General features: G+C 50.5%; 1 pseudogene across 1 annotated transcript in view; it reads right to left on the bottom strand.

Moving 5' to 3' along the window:
• Positions 1-21,236, bottom strand: part of LOC124001697 — a 55,741-nt pseudogene that overhangs the window by 11,520 nt on the left and 22,985 nt on the right. Inside the window, exons 4-7 of the transcript XR_006832841.1 lie at positions 3,351-3,508; positions 2,578-2,750; positions 2,120-2,222; positions 240-331 (exon numbers count right to left, since the gene is read on the bottom strand). The product of XR_006832841.1 is annotated as a palmitoyltransferase ZDHHC5-A-like (transcript). The remainder of the gene's footprint in view (positions 1-239; positions 332-2,119; positions 2,223-2,577; positions 2,751-3,350; positions 3,509-21,236) is intronic.

The raw sequence follows: 21,236 nt of genomic DNA, 5'->3' as shown, positions 1-21,236 counted from the left end.
AGGAAATCCCACCCAGTTGACTACTGTAAAAAGTCGGAAGCCCTCAATGGAAATGTCCACCTAGAGTCCTCTATCCAGCTCTATGAAGAACCCAGTCTCGGGCGTCAATCAAACCCCTACTAGCATGCAGGGATGACTGCAGCTCAACACACTGTTTGAACGGATAGTAATACAACCAGATGTACACTATTAGCATACTGTAAATCCATAGACAACGATGATACAAGAGGGAGAGAGACCTGGGGGCTTGGGAGCTGCAGAGCACATGAGAAACGTTCTTCCAACAGCCATTGGTGAAAGGGTTCACTCCTCCCCTAAACTTCCCCGTCACCTGAGAAAGGAGAGAGGAGGGAGAGAGAAAGACACAGGAGGGAGAGAGAGAGAGGGGGAAAGAGAGAAAGGAGAGAGAACGAGACCGGGGGAGAGAGGGAGAGACAGGAGAGAGAGAGAAAGAGACAGAAGGGAGAGAGACGGGAGAGAAAAGGAGATACAAGAGAGAAAGATGACAGAATAAATAAATAAAAATAGGTTATTCATTTTCCCCAAGACATCATCCATTCATCAACACGACATATTTAAAGTGTAAACATCAAACATGGAGTGTCGAGTGCCAAAAATAAAAATGGGGGAGAAATAGAGGGAGGGAGGGGTGAGGGAGAGGAGGACAGAGGATTATTCTCTCTCCTCGATGAGATGATGACCCGTACATCTGCATTCAGGGGAGGGATGGAGGGAGACAGGGATGGAGGGAGGGATAGCGGGGGGGGGTTACATTTTGGAGGATTATCGTGGGGCCGTTGTAGAGATTAAATGTTTTGGGCCTTTAGGAACAACATCAACACAAACGCACACCAACGGTTCAGAGGTGCGCGACAGGAAACAACCGCGTCAGATAACTAGGTGTGACTGGTCGGGACGGGCTGGGCCGGAGTGCTGGATCTGACGTAAACAAGGGGTCTTACGTATCTCTTCAAGGAGAAGGGGCATGAACAAGGCAAGCGCCTGTTGTGTCCTGTGTACATGACAAATAAACTTTGTTTTGGTTTTGATCTCGGTCTTTGTTTTCCAAGGGGATGAGCATCTCTCTCACTATTTCTGTGATGACAGCTAATCTTTGCAATTGCAGGGTCAATTCTAGTCCAGGGGGCTGCCGGATTTGGGTCCAGCCTCTTGGCAACTAAGACACTTTTAAAAAGGGACAGTTATACCTGGTGTGTGTGTGTTATACTTGTTCGTTGGTGGTTTGTCCCTGGTGTGTGTGTGTGTGTGTGTGTGTGTGTGTGTGTGTGTGTGTGTGTGTGTGTGTGTGTGTGTGTGTGTGCTGTACCTGTTCGTTGAGGTTCTCCCCCGGTGTGTGTGTGTGCTGTACCTGTTCGTTGGTGGTTCTCCCCCGGTGTGTGTGTGTGTTGTACCTGTTCGTTGGTGGTTCTCCCCTGGTGTGTGTGTGTGTGTGTGCTGTACCTGTTCGTTGGTGGTCCTCCCCCGGTGTGTGTGTGTGTGTGTGTGTGTGTGTGTGTGTGTGTGTGTGTGTGTGTGTGTGTGTGTGTGTGTGTGTGTGTGTGTGTGTGTGTGTGTGTGTGTGTGAGCTGTACCTGTTCGTTGGTGGTTCTCCCCCCGTTGTGTGTGTGCTGTACCTGTTCTGGTTCTCCCTGGTGTGTGTGTGTGTGTGCTGTACCTGTTCGTTGGTGGTTCTCCCCGGTGTGTGTGTGTGTGCTGTACCTGTTCGTTGGTGGTTCTCCCGTGTGTGTGTGTGTGTGTGTGTGTGTGCTGTACCTGTTCGTTGGTGGTTCTCCCCCGTGTGTGTGTGTGTGTGTGTGTGTGTGTGTGTGTGTGTGTGTGTGTGTGTGTGTGTGTGTGCTGTACCTGTTCGTTGGTGGTTCTCCCCCGGTGTGTGTGTGTGTGTGTGTGTGTGTGTGTGTGTGTGTGTGTGTGTGTGTGTGTGTGTGTGTGTGTGTGTGTGTGTGTGTGTGTGTGTGTGTGTGTGCTGTACCTGTTCGTTGGTGGTTCTCCCCCGGTGTGTGTGTGCTGTACCTGTTCGTTGGTGGTTCTCCCCTGGTGTGTGTGTGTGTGTGCTGTACCTGTTCGTTGGTGGTTCTCCCCCGGTGTGTGTGTACTGTACCTGTTCGTTGGTGGTTCTCCCGCGGGCCACCAGTACCATGTGGAAGCCAGTCAGACCAGCCACCGGGATGAAGAAGAGACCAGCCACACACATCACTGCCATACTGAGAGACCAGGGGTTAAGGAGGCAACAGAGACGCCAAATAACACACTCACCGGGCATGTCGCAAATGGCACCCTATTCCTTACATAGTGCACTACGTTTTGACCAGCGCTCATTCGGGACGCAGGCATAGACCCCCAAAGAAAAAAAAAAAGTGTTGAAAATGAAATACTCGGGAGACATACCCGTCCGTCCGACAGACGGAAACGCAGGAATCTACCGCCCCAAAAACACACACATGAACCAAACTACACATCCAACCGCACACACTCTCACAACAAAACACACACTAACCCTCACCCCCGAGGCCCAGACTTGTGGCTTGTCGGACATCCCAACACCTATGTACAGGATACGTGACGGCAGAGTGGACCGTGTCCAGCTGCTGTGTGTGGTAGAGGACGTAGAGCAGGCCGAAGCCAAACACTCCCATGATGTGGACCGTCAGGGACAGCAGGAACAGGAAGAAGTGGCGGTAGTTCCTCCGGCCGATACAGTTGTTCACCCACGGGCAGTGGTGGTCGAAGTCCTGGAGAAGAGGAGAGAGAGAGAGGGGGAAGGGGGGGGGGCAGGAGCAAAAAGGGTGAGTTAGAGCCATTTGTACAAAGTTAAAACGGGACAGTGCGAGATTTGCTCTGTTATATGTGAAACACTGACAGTAGAAGTCAGTCTCCACTGTTTGTGCCCAGTACGCGTGTTGCACTTTTACTTGGAGAGGACGAGAGCTTTGCGCCAGAGCGTCCAACTCTTTGTTTCTCGGGTGCCCCCCTCCACCTGCAAGGGTGGTCGCCTCTCTGGTCTCATAGGATAGTGGAGGCTATTATATTGACCTTAGACAACAGTGGGTTGAATCCCACAGGTTTGTTCAAATGCATCTCTTAAGAGCTGGGCTCTCCTGGAGAACTACCTTCCTGTAGGTTTTCACGACACTTGTAACGAACCTGATTTAGCCTCTCAACCAGGTACTTAGTCAAATCAGGTGTGCTAGATTAGGGTTGCAGTGAAAAGCTACAGGACGATAGCTCTCCCTGGCACAGGGTTGGAGAGCCCTGCTTTAGAGGATACGTGATGTTGACCCCGTCCAGCTGCATGTTGATGTGAGATGGTGTGTGTGTGTGTGTGTGCGTACCTCCACACAGTTGTCACACACAGAGCAGTGTGAGCAGCGGGGCGGTCTGTAGAAGCGGCAGGTGGAACACCATTTCATCCTGACCTGGATGCCCCGGATCTCCACCGTCTTATAGAGCGGAGCGCGGAAATCATCCTCCTTGTCCTCATCCTCATCCGCTGGAGAAAAACAAACACTGTTAAAAAACTAGCATGAACACACCCCCTTACTAGATCAGCATGAACACCGCCCCCCTTACTAGATCAGCATGAACACCCCACCTTACTAGATCAGCATGAACACACCCCTTACTAGATCAGCATGAACACACCCCTTACTAGATCAGCATGAACACACCCCCTTACTAGATCAGCATGAACACACCCCCTTACTAGATCAGCATGAACACACCCCCTTACTAGATCAGCATGAACACACCCCTTACTAGATCAGCATGAACACACCCCCTTACTAGATCAGCATGAACACCCCCCTTACTAGATCAGCATGAACACCCCCCCCCCCTACTAGATCAGCATGAACACCCCCCTTACTAGATCAGCATGAACACCCCCCCATGAACACCGCCCCTTACTAGATCAGCATGAACACCCCCCCCTTACTAGATCAGCATGAACACCCCCCCCCCTACTAGATCAGCATGAACACCGCCTTACTAGATCAGCATGAACACCCCCCTTACTAGATCAGCATGAACACCCCCCCCTTACTAGATCAGCATGAACACCCCCCCTTACTAGATCAGCATGAACACCCCCCTTACTAGATCAGCATGAACACCCCCCTTACTAGATCAGCATGAACACCGCCCCTAGATCAGCATTACTAGATCAGCATGAACACCGCCCCTTACTAGATCAGCATGAACACCCCCCCCTTACTAGATCAGCATGAACACCAACTAGATCAGCCCCCCTTACTAGATCAGCATGAACACCACCCCTTACTAGATCAGCATGAACACCGATCCCCCCCTTACTAGATCAGCATGAACACCCCCCCCTTACTAGATCAGCATGAACACCCCCCTTACTAGATCAGCATGAACACCCCCTTACTAGATCAGCATGAACACCCCCCTTACTAGATCAGCATGAACACCCCCCTTACTAGATCAGCATGAACACACACCCTTACTAGATCAGCATGAACACACTAGATCAGCCCACACTACCCTTACTAGATCAGCATGAACACCCCCCCTTACTAGATCAGCATGAACACCCCCCTTACTAGATCAGCATGAACACCTCCCCCCACCTTACTAGATCAGCATGAACACCCCACCCCTTACTAGATCAGCATGAACACCCCACCTTACTAGATCAGCATGAACACCCCCCCACCTTACTAGATCAGCATGAACACCCCCCCTTACTAGATCAGCATGAACACCCCCCCTTACTAGATCAGCATGAACAACCCCCCTTACTAGATCAGCATGAACACACACCCTTACTAGATCAGCATGAACACCCCCCTTACTAGATCAGCATGAACCCCCCCCACTAGATCAGCATGAACACACCCCCTTACTAGATCAGCATGAACACCCCCCCCCTTACTAGATCAGCATGAACACCTCCCCCACCTTACTAGATCAGCATGAACACCCCCCCACCTTACTAGATCAGCATGAACACCCCCTTCCCCTTACTAGATCAGCATGAACACCCCCCTTACTAGATCAGCATGAACACCCCACCTTACTAGATCAGCATGAACACCCCACCTTACTAGATCAGCATGAACACCCCCCTTACTAGATCAGCATGAACATCCCCCACCTTACTAGATCAGCATGAACACCCCCCACCTTACTAGATCAGCATGAACACCCCCCCTTACTAGATCAGCATGAACACCCCCCTTACTAGATCAGCATGAACACCCCCTTACTAGATCAGCATGAACACCCCCCACCTTACTAGATCAGCATGAACACCCCCCCTTACTAGATCAGCATGAACACCACCCCTTACTAGATCAGCATGAACACCCCCCCCTTACTAGATCAGCATGAACACCCCCCACTAGATCAGCATGAACACCCCCACCTTACTAGATCAGCATGAACACCCCCCCCTTACTAGATCAGCATGAACACCCCCACCCCTTACTAGATCAGCATGAACACCCCCCCCTTACTAGATCAGCATGAACATCACCCAGTCATGTACTTCTAGATCAGAACCCACTACCCTGAACCCCTCTTGAGCTACAGATCAGCATGAACACCCCCCCTTACTAGATCAGCATGAACACCCCCCACCACCTTACTAGATCAGCATGAACACCCCCCCACCTTAATAGATCAGCATGAACATCCCCCCCTTAATAGATCAGCATGAACACCCCCCTTACTAGATCAGCATGAACACCCCCCTTACTAGATCAGCATGAACACCCCCCCTTACTAGATCAGCATGAACCCCCCCACTTACTAGATCAGCATGATCAGCATGAACACCCCCCCACCTTACTAGATCCCCCCACCTTACTAGATCAGCATGAACACCCCCACCACCTCACTAGATCAGCATGAACACCCCCCACCTTACTAGATCAGCATGAACACCCCCCACCTTACTAGATCAGCATGAACACCCTACTAGATCAGTATGAACCCCCCACCCTACTAGATCAGCATGAACACCCCCCCACCTTACTAGATCAGCATGAACACCCCCCTCCACCTTACTAGATCAGCATGAACACCCCCCACCTTACTAGATCAGTATGAACACCCCCCACCTTACTAGATCAGCATGACCCCCCCCCTTACTAGATCAGCATGAACACCCCCTTACTAGATCAGCATGAACACCACCCCCTTACTAGATCAGCATGAACACCCCACCCTACTAGATCAGCATGAACCCCCCCACCCTACTAGATCAGCATGAACACCCCCCTCCACCTTACTAGATCAGCATGAACACCCCCCACCTTACTAGATCAGCATGAACACCCCCCACCTTACTAGATCAGCATGACCCCCCACCTTACTAGATCAGCATGAACACCCCCTTACTAGATCAGCATGAACACCCCCCTTACTAGATCAGCATGAACACCCCCCACCTTACTAGATCAGCATGAACACCCCACCACCTTACTAGATCAGCATGAACACCCCCACCTTACTAGATCAGCACGAAACCCCTGATCAGCATGAACCCCCCACCTTACTAGATCAGCATGAACACCCCCCCCACCTTACTAGATCAGCATGAACACCCCCACCTTACTAGATCAGCATGAACACCCCACCTTACTAGATCAGCATGAACACCCCCCCACCTTACTAGATCAGCATGAACACCCCCTCCTTACTAGATCAGCATGAACACTTACTAGATCAGCATGAACACCCCCCACCTTACTAGATCAGCATGAACCCCCCACCTTACTAGATCAGCATGAACACCCCCCACCTTACTAGATCAGCATGAACACCCCCCACCTTACGATCAGCATGAATAACACCCCTTACTAGATCACTTACTAGATCAGCATGAACACACCCCACCTTACTAGATCAGCATGAACACCCCCCCCACCTTACTTGATCAGCATGAACACCCCCCACCACCTTACTAGATCAGCATGAACACCCCCCCCCACCTTACTAGATCAGCATGAACACCCACCCTTACTAGATCAGCATGAACACCCCCCACCTTACTAGATCAGCATGAACACCCCCCCCACCTTACTAGATCAGCATAAACACCCCCCACCTTACTAAATCAGCATAAATACCCCCACCACCTTATTAGATCAGCATAAAAACCCCCACCTTACTAGATCAGCATGAATACCCCACACCACCTTACTAGATCAGCATGAACACCCCCACCTTACTAGATCAGCATGAACACACACCCTTACTAGATCAGCATGAACATGCCTAGATCAGCTTGAACCCCCCTTACTAGATCAGTATGAACACCCCCTTACTAGATCATGTGTGAACAACCCCCCTACACTAGATCAGCATGAACACACACCCTTACTAGATCAGCATGAACACACCCCCTTACTAGATCAGCATGAACCCCCCACTGATCACCACACACCTTACTAGATCAGCATGAACACACCCCCTTACTAGATCAGCATGAACCCCCCCACACTAGATCAGCATGAACACCCCACCACCTTACTAGATCAGCATGAACACCCCCCCACCTTACTAGATCAGCATGAACACCCCCCCACCTTACTAGATCAGCATGAACACCCCCACCTTACTAGATCAGCATGAACACCCCCCCCCCTTACTAGATCAGCATGAACACCCCACCTTACTAGATCAGCATGAACACCCCCCACCTTACTTGATCAGCATGAACACCCCCCACCTTACTAGATCAGCATGAACACCCCCACCTTACTTGATCAGCATGAACACCCCCCACCACCTTACTAGATCAGCATGAACACCCCCCACCTTACTAGATCAGCATGAACATCCCCCCTTACTAGATCAGCACGAACACCCCCCCACCTTACTAGATCAGCATGAACACCCCCCCACCTTACTAGATCAGCATGAACACCCCACCTTACTAGATCAGCATGAACACCCCCCCCCACCTTACTAGATCAGCATGAACACCCCCCACCACCTTACTAGATCAGCACACACACCCTTACTAGATCAGCATGAACACCCCCCACCTTACTAGATCAGCATGAACCCCCCCCACCTTACTAGATCAGCATAAACACCCCACCTTACTAAATCAGCATGAACACCCCCACCACCTTACTAGATCAGCATGAACACCCCCCACCTTACTAGATCAGCATGAACACCCCCACCACCTTACTAGATCAGCATGAACACCCCCACCTTACTAGATCAGCATGAACACACACCCTTACTAGATCAGCATGAACACCCCCCCTTACTAGATCAGCATGAACACCACCCCCCCTTACTAGATCAGCATGAACACCCCCCTTACTAGATCAGCATGAACACCCCCCCTTACTAGATCAGCATGAACCCCCCCACCCCTTACTAGATCAGCATGAACACCCCCCACCTTACTAGATCAGCATGAACACCCCCCCACCTTACTAGATCAGCATGAACACCCCCCACCTTACTAGATCAGCATGAACACCCCCCCCACCTTACTAGATCAGCATGAACACCCCCCACCTTACTAGATCAGCACCACCCCCCCCTTACTAGATCAGCATGAACACCCCCACCTTACTAGATCAGCATGAACACCCCACCTTACTAGATCAGCATGAACACCCCCACCTTACTAGATCAGCATGAACACCCCCCCACCTTACTAGATCAGCATGAACACCCCCCACCTTACTAGATCAGCATGAACACCCCCCACCTTACTAGATCAGCATGAACACCCCCCACCTTACTAGATCAGCATGAACACCCCCCCACCTTACTAGATCAGCACGAACACCCCCCTTACTAGATCAGCACCCCCACCTTACTAGATCAGCATGAACACCCCCCACCTTACTAGATCAGCATGAACACCCCCACCACCTTACTAGATCAGCATGAACACCCCCCACCTTACTTGATCAGCATGAACACCCCCCCCACCAGACTAGATCAGCATGAACACCCCCACCTTAATAGATCAGCATGAACACCCCCCACCTTACTTGATCAGCATGAACACCCCCCACCACCTTACTAGATCAGCATGAACACCCCCCACCTTAATAGATCAACATATAATATATATGCCATTTAGCAGACGCTTTTATCAAAAGAACGACTTACAGTCATGTGTGATACATTCTACGTATGGGTGGTCCCGCATCGAACCCACTACCCTGGCGTTACTAGCGCATGAACACCATGCTCCTTAATAGATCAGCATGAACACCCCCACCTTACTAGATCAGCATGAACACCACCCCACCACCTTATTAGATCAGCATAACACCCCCCACCTTAATAGATCAGCATGAACACCCCCACCTTAATAGATCAGCATGAACACCCCCACCTTACTAGATCAGCATGAACACCCCCCACCTTACTAGATCAGCATGAACACCCCCCCCACCTTACTAGATCAGCATGAACACCCCCCCCCACCTTACTAGATCAGCATGAACACCCCCCACCACCTTACTAGATCAGCATGAACACCCCCCACCTTACTAGATCAGCATGAACACCCCCCACCTTACTAGATCAGCATGAACACCCCCACCACCTTACTAGATCAGCATGAACACCCCCCACCTTACTAGATCAGCATGAACACCCCCCACCTTACTAGATCAGCATGAACACCCCCCTTACTAGATCAGCATGAACACCCCCCCACCTTACTACAGCTGAACACCCCCCACCTTACTTGATCAGCATGAACACCCCCCCCACCTTACTTGATCAGCATGAACACCCCCCCCACCTTACTAGATCAGCATGAACACCCCCCCACCTTACTAGATCAGCATGAACACCCCCCACCTTACTAGATCAGCATGAACACCCCCCCTTACTAGATCAGCATGAACACCCCCCACCTTACTAGATCAGCATGAACACCCCCCCTTACTAGATCAGCATGAACACCACCCCACCTTACTAGATCAGCATGAACACCCCCCCCACCTTACTAGATCAGCATGAACACCCCCCACCTTACTAGATCAGCATGAACACCCCCCACCTTACTAGATCAGCATGAACACCCCCCACCTTACTAGATCAGCATGAACCCACCCCACCTTACTAGATCAGCATGAACTTACCTTACTAGATCAGCATGAACACCCCTCTTACTAGATCAGCATGAACACCCCCACCTTACTAGATCAGCATGAACACCCCCCACCTTACTAGATCAGCATGAACACCCCCCCACCTTACTTGATCAGCATGAACACCCCCCCACCTTACTAGATCAGCATGAACACCCCCACCTTACTTGATCAGCATGAACACCCCCCACCACCTTACTAGATCAGCATGAACACCCCCTCCACCTTACTAGATCAGCATGAACACCCCCCACCTTAATAGATCAGCATGAACACCCCCCACCTTACTTGATCAGCATGAACACCCCCCACCACCTTACTAGATCAGCATGAACACCCCCCACCTTAATAGATCAACATATAATATATATGCCATTTAGCAGACGCTTTTATCAAAAGCGACTTACAGTCATGTGTGCATACATTCTACGTATGGGTGGTCCCGGGATCGAACCCACTACCCTGGCGTTACAAGCGCCATGCTCTACCAACTGAGCTACAGAAGGACCAGCATGAACACCCCCCCCTTACTAGATCAGCATGAACACCACCCCACCACCTTACTAGATCAGCAAGAACACCCCCCACCTTAATAGATCAGCATGAACATCCCCCCACCTTAATAGATCAGCATGAACACCCCCCCACCTTACTAGATCAGCATGAACACCCCACCTTACTAGATCAGCATGAACACCCCCCACCTTACTAGATCAGCATGAACCCCCCACCTTACTAGATCAGCATGAACACCCCCCCACCTTACACCCCCACCTTACTAGATCAGCATGAACACCCCCCCCTTACTAGATCAGCATGAACACCCCCCACCTTACTAGATCAGCATGAACACCCCCACCCACCTTACTAGATCAGCATGAACACCCCCCACCACCTTACTAGATCAGCATGAACACCCCCCACCTTACTAGATCAGCATGAACACCCCCCACCTTACTAGATCAGCATGAACACCCCCCCACCTTACTAGATCAGCATGAACACCCCCCACCTTACTAGATCAGCATGAACACCCCCCACCTTACTAGATCAGCATGAACACCCCCCACCTTACTTGATCAGCATGAACACCCCCCACCACCTTACTAGATCAGCATGAACACCCCCCCACCTTATGATCACATGAACCCCCCCACCTTACTAGATCAGCATGAACACCCCCCCCACCTTAATAGATCAGCATGAACACCCCCCACCTTACTAGATCAGCATGAACACCCCCACCACCTTACTAGATCAGCATGAACACCCCCCACCTTAATAGATCAATATATATATATATGCCATTTAGAACACGCTTTTATCACGACTTACAGTCATTACTAGATTCAGTATGAACACCCACTACCCTGGCGTTACAAGCGCCATGCTCTACCAACTGAGCTACAGAAGGACCAGCATGAACACCCCCCCCTCCTTACTAGATCAGCATGAACACCACCCCCACCACCTTACTAGATCAGCATGAACACCCCCCACCTTAATAGATCAGCATGAACACCCCCCACCTTAATAGATCAGCATGAACACCCCCCTTACTAGATCAGCATGAACCCCCACCTTACTAGATCAGCATGAACACCCCCCACCTTACTAGATCAGCATGAACACCCCCCACCTTACTTGATCAGCATGAACACCCCCCCACCTTACTAGATCAGCATGAACACCCCCCACCTTACTAGATCAGCATGAACACCCCCCACCTTACTAGATCAGCATGAACACCCCCACCTTACTAGATCAGCATGAACACCCCCCACCTTACTAGATCAGCATGAACCCACCCCCCTTACTAGATCAGCATGAACACCCCACCTTACTAGATCAGCATGAACACCCCCCACCTTACTAGATCAGCATGAACACCCCCCCACCTTACTAGATCAGCATGAACACCCCCCCACCTTACTAGATCAGCATGAACACCCCCCACCTTACTAGATCACCTTACTAGATCAGCATGAACACCACCCCCCCTTACTAGATCAGCATGAACACCCCTACCTTACTAGATCAGCATGAACACCCCCCCACCTTACTAGATCAGCATGAACACCCCCCCCCCACCTTACTAGATCAGCATGAACACCCCCACCTTACTAGATCAGCATGAACACCCCCCACCTTACTAGATCAGCATGAATACTAGATCAAACACCCCCCACCTTACTAGATCAGCATGAACACCCCCCACCTTAATAGATCAGCATGAACACCCCCCCACCTTACTAGATCAGCATGAACACCCCCAGATCAGCATGAACACCCCCCTTACTAGATCAGCATGAACCCCCCACCTTACTAGATCAGCATGAACACCCCCCCCACCCTTACTAGATCAGCATGAACCCCCCAATAATATCAGCATGAACACCCCCCCCCTTACTAGATCAGCATGAACACCCCACCTTACTAGATCAGCATGAACACCCCCCACCTTACTAGATCAGCATGAACACCCCCACCTTACTAGATCAGCCACCCCCCACCTTACTAGATCAGCATGAACCCCCCACCTTACTAGATCAGCATGAACTTACTAGATCAGCATGAACACCCCACCTTACTAGATCAGATAAACAGCAGCATGAATACCCCCACCACCTTATTAGATCAGCATAAACACCCCCCACCTTACTAGATCAGCATGAACCCCCCCACCTTACTAGATCAGCATGAACACCCCACCTTACTAGATCAGCATGAACACCCTCCCCCACCTTACTTGATCAGCATGAACACCCCCCACCACCTTACTAGATCAGCACGAACACCCCCTCCTTACTAGATCAGCATGAACACACACCCTTACTAGATCAGCATGAACACCCCCCACCTTACTAGATCAGCATGAACCCCCCCCCACCTTACTAGATCAGCATAAACACCCCCCACCTTACTAAATCAGCATAAATACCCCCACCACCTTATTAGATCAGCATAAAACCCCCCACCTTACTAGATCAGCATGAATACCCCACACCACCTTACTAGATCAGCATGAACACCCCCCCACCTTACTAGATCAGCATGAACACACACCCTTACTAGATCAGCATGAACACCCCCACCCCTTACTAGATCAGCTTGAACCCCCCTTACTAGATCAGTATGAACACCCCCTTACTAGATCAGCATGAACAACCCCCCAACTACTAGATCAGCATGAACACACACCCTTACTAGATCAGCATGAACACACCCCCTTACTAGATCAGCATGAACCCCCCACTAGATCAGCATGAACACACCCCTTACTAGATCAGCATGAACACACCCCCTTACTAGATCAGCATGAACCCCCCACACTAGATCAGCATGAACACCCCACCACCTTACTAGATCAGCACGAACACCCCCCACCTTAATAGATCAGCATGAACACCCCCCACCTTACTAGATCAGCACGAACACCCCCACCTTACTAGATCAGCACGAACACCCCCCTTACTAGATCAGCATGAACACCCCACCTTACTAGATCAGCATGAACACCCCCCACCTTACTTGATCAGCATGAACACCCCCCACCTTACTAGATCAGCATGAACACCCCCCCACCTTACTTGATCAGCATGAACACCCCCCACCACCTTACTAGATCAGCACGAACACCCCCCCCCACCTTAATAGATCAGCATGAACATCCCCCCACCTTACTAGATCAGCATGACACACCCCCCACCTTACTAGATCAGCATGAACACCCCCCCTAGATCAGCATGAACACCCCACCTTACTAGATCAGCATGAACACCCTCCCCCACCTTACTTGATCAGCATGAACACCCCCCACCACCTTACTAGATCAGCATGAACACCCCCTCCTTACTAGATCAGCATGAACACACACCACTTACTAGATCAGCATGAACACCCCCCACCTTACTAGATCAGCATGAACCCCCCACCTTACTAGATCAGCATAAACACCCCCCCACCTTACTAAATCAGCATGAATACCCCCACCACCTTATTAGATCAGCATAAACACCCCCCACCTTACTAGATCAGCATGAATACCCCACACCACCTTACTAGATCAGCACGAACACCCCCTCCTTACTAGATCAGCATGAACACACACCCTTACTAGATCAGCATGAACACCCCCCCTTACTAGATCAGCTTGAACCCCCCTTACTAGATCAGTATGAACACCCCCCCTTACTAGATCAGCATGAACAACCCCCCTTACTAGATCAGCATGAACACACACCCTTACTAGATCAGCATGAACACACCCCCCTTACTAGATCAGCATGAACCCCCCCACTAGATCAGCATGAACACACACCCTTACTAGATCAGCATGAACACACCCCCTTACTAGATCAGCATGAACCCACACTAGATCAGCATGAACACCCCACCACCTTACTAGATCAGCATGAACACCCCCCACCTTAATAGATCAGCATGAACACCCCCCACCTTACTAGATCAGCACGAACACCCCCCACCTTACTAGATCAGCAAGAACACCCCCCCTTACTAGATCAGCATGAACACCCCACCTTACTAGATCAGCATGAACACCCCCCCACCTTACTTGATCAGCATGAACACCCCCCACCTTACTAGATCAGCATGAACACCCCCCACCTTACTTGATCAGCATGAACACCCCCCACCACCTTACTAGATCAGCACGAACACCCCCCCACCTTAATAGATCAGCATGAACATCCCCCCACCTTACTAGATCAGCACGTGAACACCCCCCACCTTACTAGATCAGCATGAACACCCCCTTACTAGATCAGCATGAACACCCCACCTTACTAGATCAGCATGAACACCCCCCACCACCTTACTTGATCAGCATGAACACCCCCCCCACCTTACTTGATCAGCATGAACACCCCCCACCCTTACTAGATCAGCATGAACACCCCCCACCTTACTTGATCAGCATGAACACCCCCCACCTTACTTGATCAGCATGAACACCCCCCACCTTACTTGATCAGCATGAACACCCCCACCACCTTACTAGATCAGCATGAACACCCCCCACCTTAATAGATCAGCATGAACACCCCCCCCTTACTAGATCAGCATGAACACCACCCCACCACCTTACTAGATCAGCAAGAACACCCCCCACCTTAATAGATCAGCATGAACATCCCCCCACCACCTTAATAGATCAGCATGAACACCCCCTTACTAGATCAGCATGAACACCACCCCACCACCTTAATAGATCAGCATGAATACCCCCCCACCACCTTATTAGATCAGCATAAACCCCCCACCACCTTATTAGATCAGCATAAACCCCCCCACCTTAATAGATCAGCATGAACACCCCCCACCTTACTAGATCAGCATGAACCCCCCACCTTACTAGATCAGCATGAACACCCCCCCTTACTAGATCAGCATGAACACCCCACCTTACTAGATCAGCATGAACACCCCCACCTTACTAGATCAGCATGAACACCCCCCACCTTACTTGATCAGCATGAACACCCCCCACCTTACTAGATCAGCATGAACACCCCCCACCTTACTTGATCAGCATGAACACCCCCCCACCTTACTAGATCAGCATGAACACCCCCCCCACCTTACTAGATCAGCATGAACACCCCCCACCTTACTAGATCAGCATGAACACCCCCCACCTTACTTGATCAGCATGAACACCCCCCACCACCTTACTAGATCAGCATGAACACCCCCCCGCCTTAATAGATCAATATATAATATATATGCCATTTAGCAGACGCTTTTATCCAAAGCGACTTACAGTCATGTGTGTATACATTCTACGTATGGGTGGTCCCGGGGATCGAACCCACTACCCTGGCGTTACAAGTGCCATGCTCTACCAACTGAGCTACAGAAGGACCAGCATGAACACCCCCCCCTTACTAGATCAGCATGAACACCACCCCACCACCTTACTAGATCAGCAAGAACACCCCCCACCTTAATAGATCAGCATGAACATCCCCCCACCTTAATAAATCAACATGAACACCCCCCCTTACTAGATCAGCATGAACACCCCACCTTACTAGATCAGCATGAACACCCCCCCCCCCACCTTACTTGATCAGCATGAACACCCCCCCCCACCTTACTAGATCAGCATGAACACCCCCCACCTTACTTGATCAGCATGAACACCCCCCACCTTACTAGATCAGCATGAACACCCCCCACCTTACTTGATCAGCATGAACACCCCCCACCTTACTAGATCAGCATGAACAACCCCCCACCTTAATAGATCAGCATGAACACCCCCCTTACTAGATCAGCATGAACACCACCCCACCACCTTAATAGATCAGCATGAATACCCCCCACCACCTTATTAGATCAGCATAAACCCCCCCCCCCACCACCTTATTAGATCAGCATAAACCCCCCACCTTAATAGATCAGCATGAACACCCCCCACCTTACTAGATCAGCATGAACCCCCCCCTTACTAGATCAGCACGAACACCCCCCCTTACTAGATCAGCATGAACACCCCACCTTACTAGATCAGCATGAACACCCCCCACCACCTTACTAGATCAGCATGAACACCCCCCACCTTACTAGATCAGCATGAACACCCCCCCACCTTACTTGATCAGCATGAACACCCCCCACCACCTTACTAGATCAGCATGAACACCCCCTCCACCTTACTTGATCAGCATGAACACCCCCCCCACCTTAATAGATCAGCATGAACACCCCCCCACCTTACTTGATCAGCATGAACACCCCCCACCACCTTACTAGATCAGCATGAACACCCCCCACCTTAATAGATCAATATATAATATATATGCCATTTAGCAGACGCTTTTATCCAAAGCGACTTACAGTCATGTGTGTATACATTCTACGTATGGGTGGTCCCGGGATCGAACCCACTACCCTGGCGTTACAAGTGCCATGCTCTACCAACTGACCCATATGTAGAATGATGCAGCATGACCCCCTTTGGATAAAAGCGTCTGCTAAATGGCATATATTATTATTATTATTATTATTATTAACTGAGCTACAGAAGGACCAGCATGAACACCCCCACCTTACTAGATCAGCATGAACACCACCCCACCACCTTACTAGATCAGCAAGAACACCCCCCACCTTAATAGATCAGCATGAACATCCCCCCACCTTAATAGATCAACATGAACACCCCCCTTACTAGATCAGATCATGAACACCCCACCTTACTAGATCAGCATGAACACCCCCCCCCCAGCATGAACACCCCTTACTTGATCAGCATGAACACCCCCCCCACCTTACTAGATCAGCATGAACACCCCCCACCTTACTTGATCAGCATGAACACCCCCCACCTTACTAGATCAGCATGAACACCCCCCACCTTACTTGATCAGCATGAACACCCCCCACCTTACTTGATCAGCATGAACACCCCCCCACCTTAATAGATCAGCATGAACACCCCCCCCACTTACTAGATCAGCATGAACACCACCCCACCACCTTACTAGATCAGCAAGAACACCCCCCACCTTCATAGATCAGCATGAACATTCCCCCCACCTTAATAGATCAGCATGAACACCACCCCACCACCTTAATAGATCAGCATGAATACCCCCCACCACCTTATTAGATCAGCATAAAACCCCCCACCTTACTTGATCAGCATGAACACCCCCCACCTTACTAGATCAGCATGAACACCCCCCACCTTACTAGATCAGCATGAACACCCCCCACCTTAATAGATCAATATATAATATATATGCCATTTAGCAGACGCTTTTATCCAAAGCCTTACAGTCATGTGTGTATACATTCTACGATGGGTGGTCCCGGGGATCGAACCCACTACCCTGGCGTTACAAGTGCCATGCTCTACCAACTGAGCTACAGAAGGACCAGCATGAACACCCCCCCCACCCTTACTAGATCAGCATGAACACCACCCCACCACCTTACTAGATCAGCAAGAACACCCCCCACCTTAATAGATCAGCATGAACATCCCCCCACCTTAATAGATCAGCATGAACACCCCCCCACCTTACTTGATCAGCATGAACACCCCCCACCTTACTTGATCAGCATGAACACCCCCCACCTTAATAGATCAGCATGAACACCCCCCCCTTACTAGATCAGCATGAACACCACCCCACCACCTTACTAGATCAGCAAGAACACCCCCCACCTTCACTAGATCAGCATGAACATTCCCCCCACCTTAATAGATCAGCATGAACACCACCCCACCACCTTAATAGATCAGCATGAATACCCCCCCACCTTATTAGATCAGCATAAACCCCCCCTTACTTGATCAGCATGAACACCCCCCACCTTACTAGATCAGCATGAACACCCCCCACCTTACTTGATCAGCATGAACACCCCCACCTTACTTGATCAGCATGAACACCCCCCACCACCTTACTAGATCAGCATGAACACCCCCCACCTTAATAGATCAGCATGAACCCCCCCACCTTACTAGATCAGCATGAACACCACCCCACCACCTTACTAGATCAGCAAGAACACCCCCCACCTTAATAGATCAGCATGAACACCCCCCTTACTAGATCAGCATGAACACCCCCCACCACCACCTTACTAGATCAGCATGAACACCCCCCCCCACCTTAATAGATCAATATATAATATATATGCCATTTAGCAGACGCTTTTATCCAAAGCGACTTACAGTCATGTGTGTATACATTCTACGTATGGGTGGTCCCATGAACGAACCCACTACCATGGCGTTACAAGCGCCATGCTCTTACTGAGCTACAGAAGGACCAGCATGAACACCCCCCACCTTACTAGATCAGCATGAACACCCCCCACCTTACTTGATCAGCATGAACACCCCCCACCTTACTAGATCAGCATGAACACCCCCCACCTTACTTGATCAGCATGAACACCCCCCCACCTTACTAGATCAGCATGAACACCCCCCACCTTACTAGATCAGCATGAACACCCCCCCACCTTACTTGATCAGCATGAACACCCCCCACCTTAATAGATCAGCATGAACACCCCCCCTTACTAGATCAGCATGAACACCACCCCACCACCTTACTAGATCAGCAAGAACACCCCCTTAATAGATCACCTTCATAGATCAGCATGAACACCCCCCCACCACCTTAATAGATCAGCATGAACACCCCCCCCCTTACTAGATCAGCATGAACACCACCCCACCACCTTACTAGATCAGCATGAACACCCCCCACCACCTTACTTAGATCAGCATAAACCCCCCCCACCACCTTATTAGATCAGCATAAACCCCCCACCTTACTAGATCAGCATGAACACCCCCCACCTTACTAGATCAGCATGAACACCCCCCCACCTTACTAGATCAGCATGAACCCCCCCACCTTACTAGATCAGCATGAACACCCCCACCTTACTAGATCAGCATGAACCCCCCCACCTTACTAGATCAGCATGAACACCCCACCTTACTAGATCAGCATGAACACCCCCCACCTTACTTGATCAGCATGAACACCCCCCCACCTTACTAGATCAGCATGAACACCCCCCACCTTACTAGATCAGCATGAACACCCCCCCACCTTACTAGATCAGCATGAACACCCCCTCCACCTTACTTGATCAGCATGAACACCCCCCCCACCTTACTAGATCAGCATGAACACCCCCCACCTTACTAGATCAGCATGAACACCCCCCACCTTACTTGATCAGCATGAACACCCCCCACCACCTTACTAGATCAGCATGAACACCCCCCCCACCTTAATAGATCAATATATAATATATATGCCATTTAGCAGAACACTTTTATCCAAAGCCTTACAGTCATGTGTGCATACATTCTACAGCATGAACACCCCCCCCACCTTACTAGATCAGCATGAACCCACTACCCTGGCGTTACAACGCCCCCCTCTACCAACTGAGCTACAGAAGGACCAGCATGAACACCCCCCCTTACTAGATCAGCATGAACACCTTACCCCACCACCTTACTAGATCAGTAAGAACACCCCCCACCTTAATAGATCAGCATGAACATCCCCCCACCTTAATAGATCCCAGCATGAACACCCCCACCTTACTAGATCAGCATGAACACCCCCCCCCACCTTACTAGATCAGCATGAACACCCCCCACCTTACTAGATCAGCATGAACACCCCCCACCTTACTAGATCAGCATGAACACCCCCCCACCTTACTAGATCAGCATGAACACCCCCCCACCTTACTAGATCAGCATGAACACCCCCCACCTTACTAGATCAGCATGAACACCCCCCACCTTACAGCATGAACACCCCCCCTTACTAGATCAGCATGAACACCACCCCACCACCTTACTAGACCAGCAAGAACTTACCTTAATAGATCAGCATGAACACCCCCCCACCTTACTAGATCAGCATGAACACCCCCCCCCACCTTACTAGATCAGCATGAACACCACCCCACCACCTTAATAGATCAGCATGAACACCCCCCACCACCTTATTAGATCAGCATAAACCCCCCCACCTTACTAGATCTGCATAACCCCCCCACCTTACTAGATCAGCATGAACACCCCCCACCTTACTAGATCAGCATGAACCCCCCCCCACCTTACTAGATCAGCATAAACACCCCCCACCTTACTAGATCAGCATGAATACCCCCACAACCTTATTAGATCAGCATAAACCCCCCCCCCACCTTACTAGATCAGCATAAACACCCCCACCTTACTAGATCAGCATGAATACCCCCACCACCTTATTAGATCAGCATAAACACCCCCCCACCTTACTAGATCAGCATGAATACCCCCACCACCTTACTAGATCAGCATGAACACCCCCCTTACCTTAGAAGATCAACCTTACTAGATCAGCATGAATACCCCCCTTACTAGATCAGCATGAACACCCCCACCTTACTAGATTAGCATGAACACCCCCCACCCTTACTAGATCAGCATGAACACCCCCCACCACTAGATCAGCATGAACACCCCCCACTAGATCAGCATGAACACCCCCCCACCTTACTAGATCAGCATGAACACCCCCCCACCTTACTAGATCAGCATGAACA

Source organism: Oncorhynchus gorbuscha, linkage group LG17 (assembly GCF_021184085.1).
Source record: "Oncorhynchus gorbuscha isolate QuinsamMale2020 ecotype Even-year linkage group LG17, OgorEven_v1.0, whole genome shotgun sequence".
NCBI lineage: Eukaryota > Metazoa > Chordata > Actinopteri > Salmoniformes > Salmonidae > Oncorhynchus > Oncorhynchus gorbuscha.
Note: the sequence above shows the minus strand (reverse complement) of the source record. Positions and strands in the feature narration are given on the sequence as shown.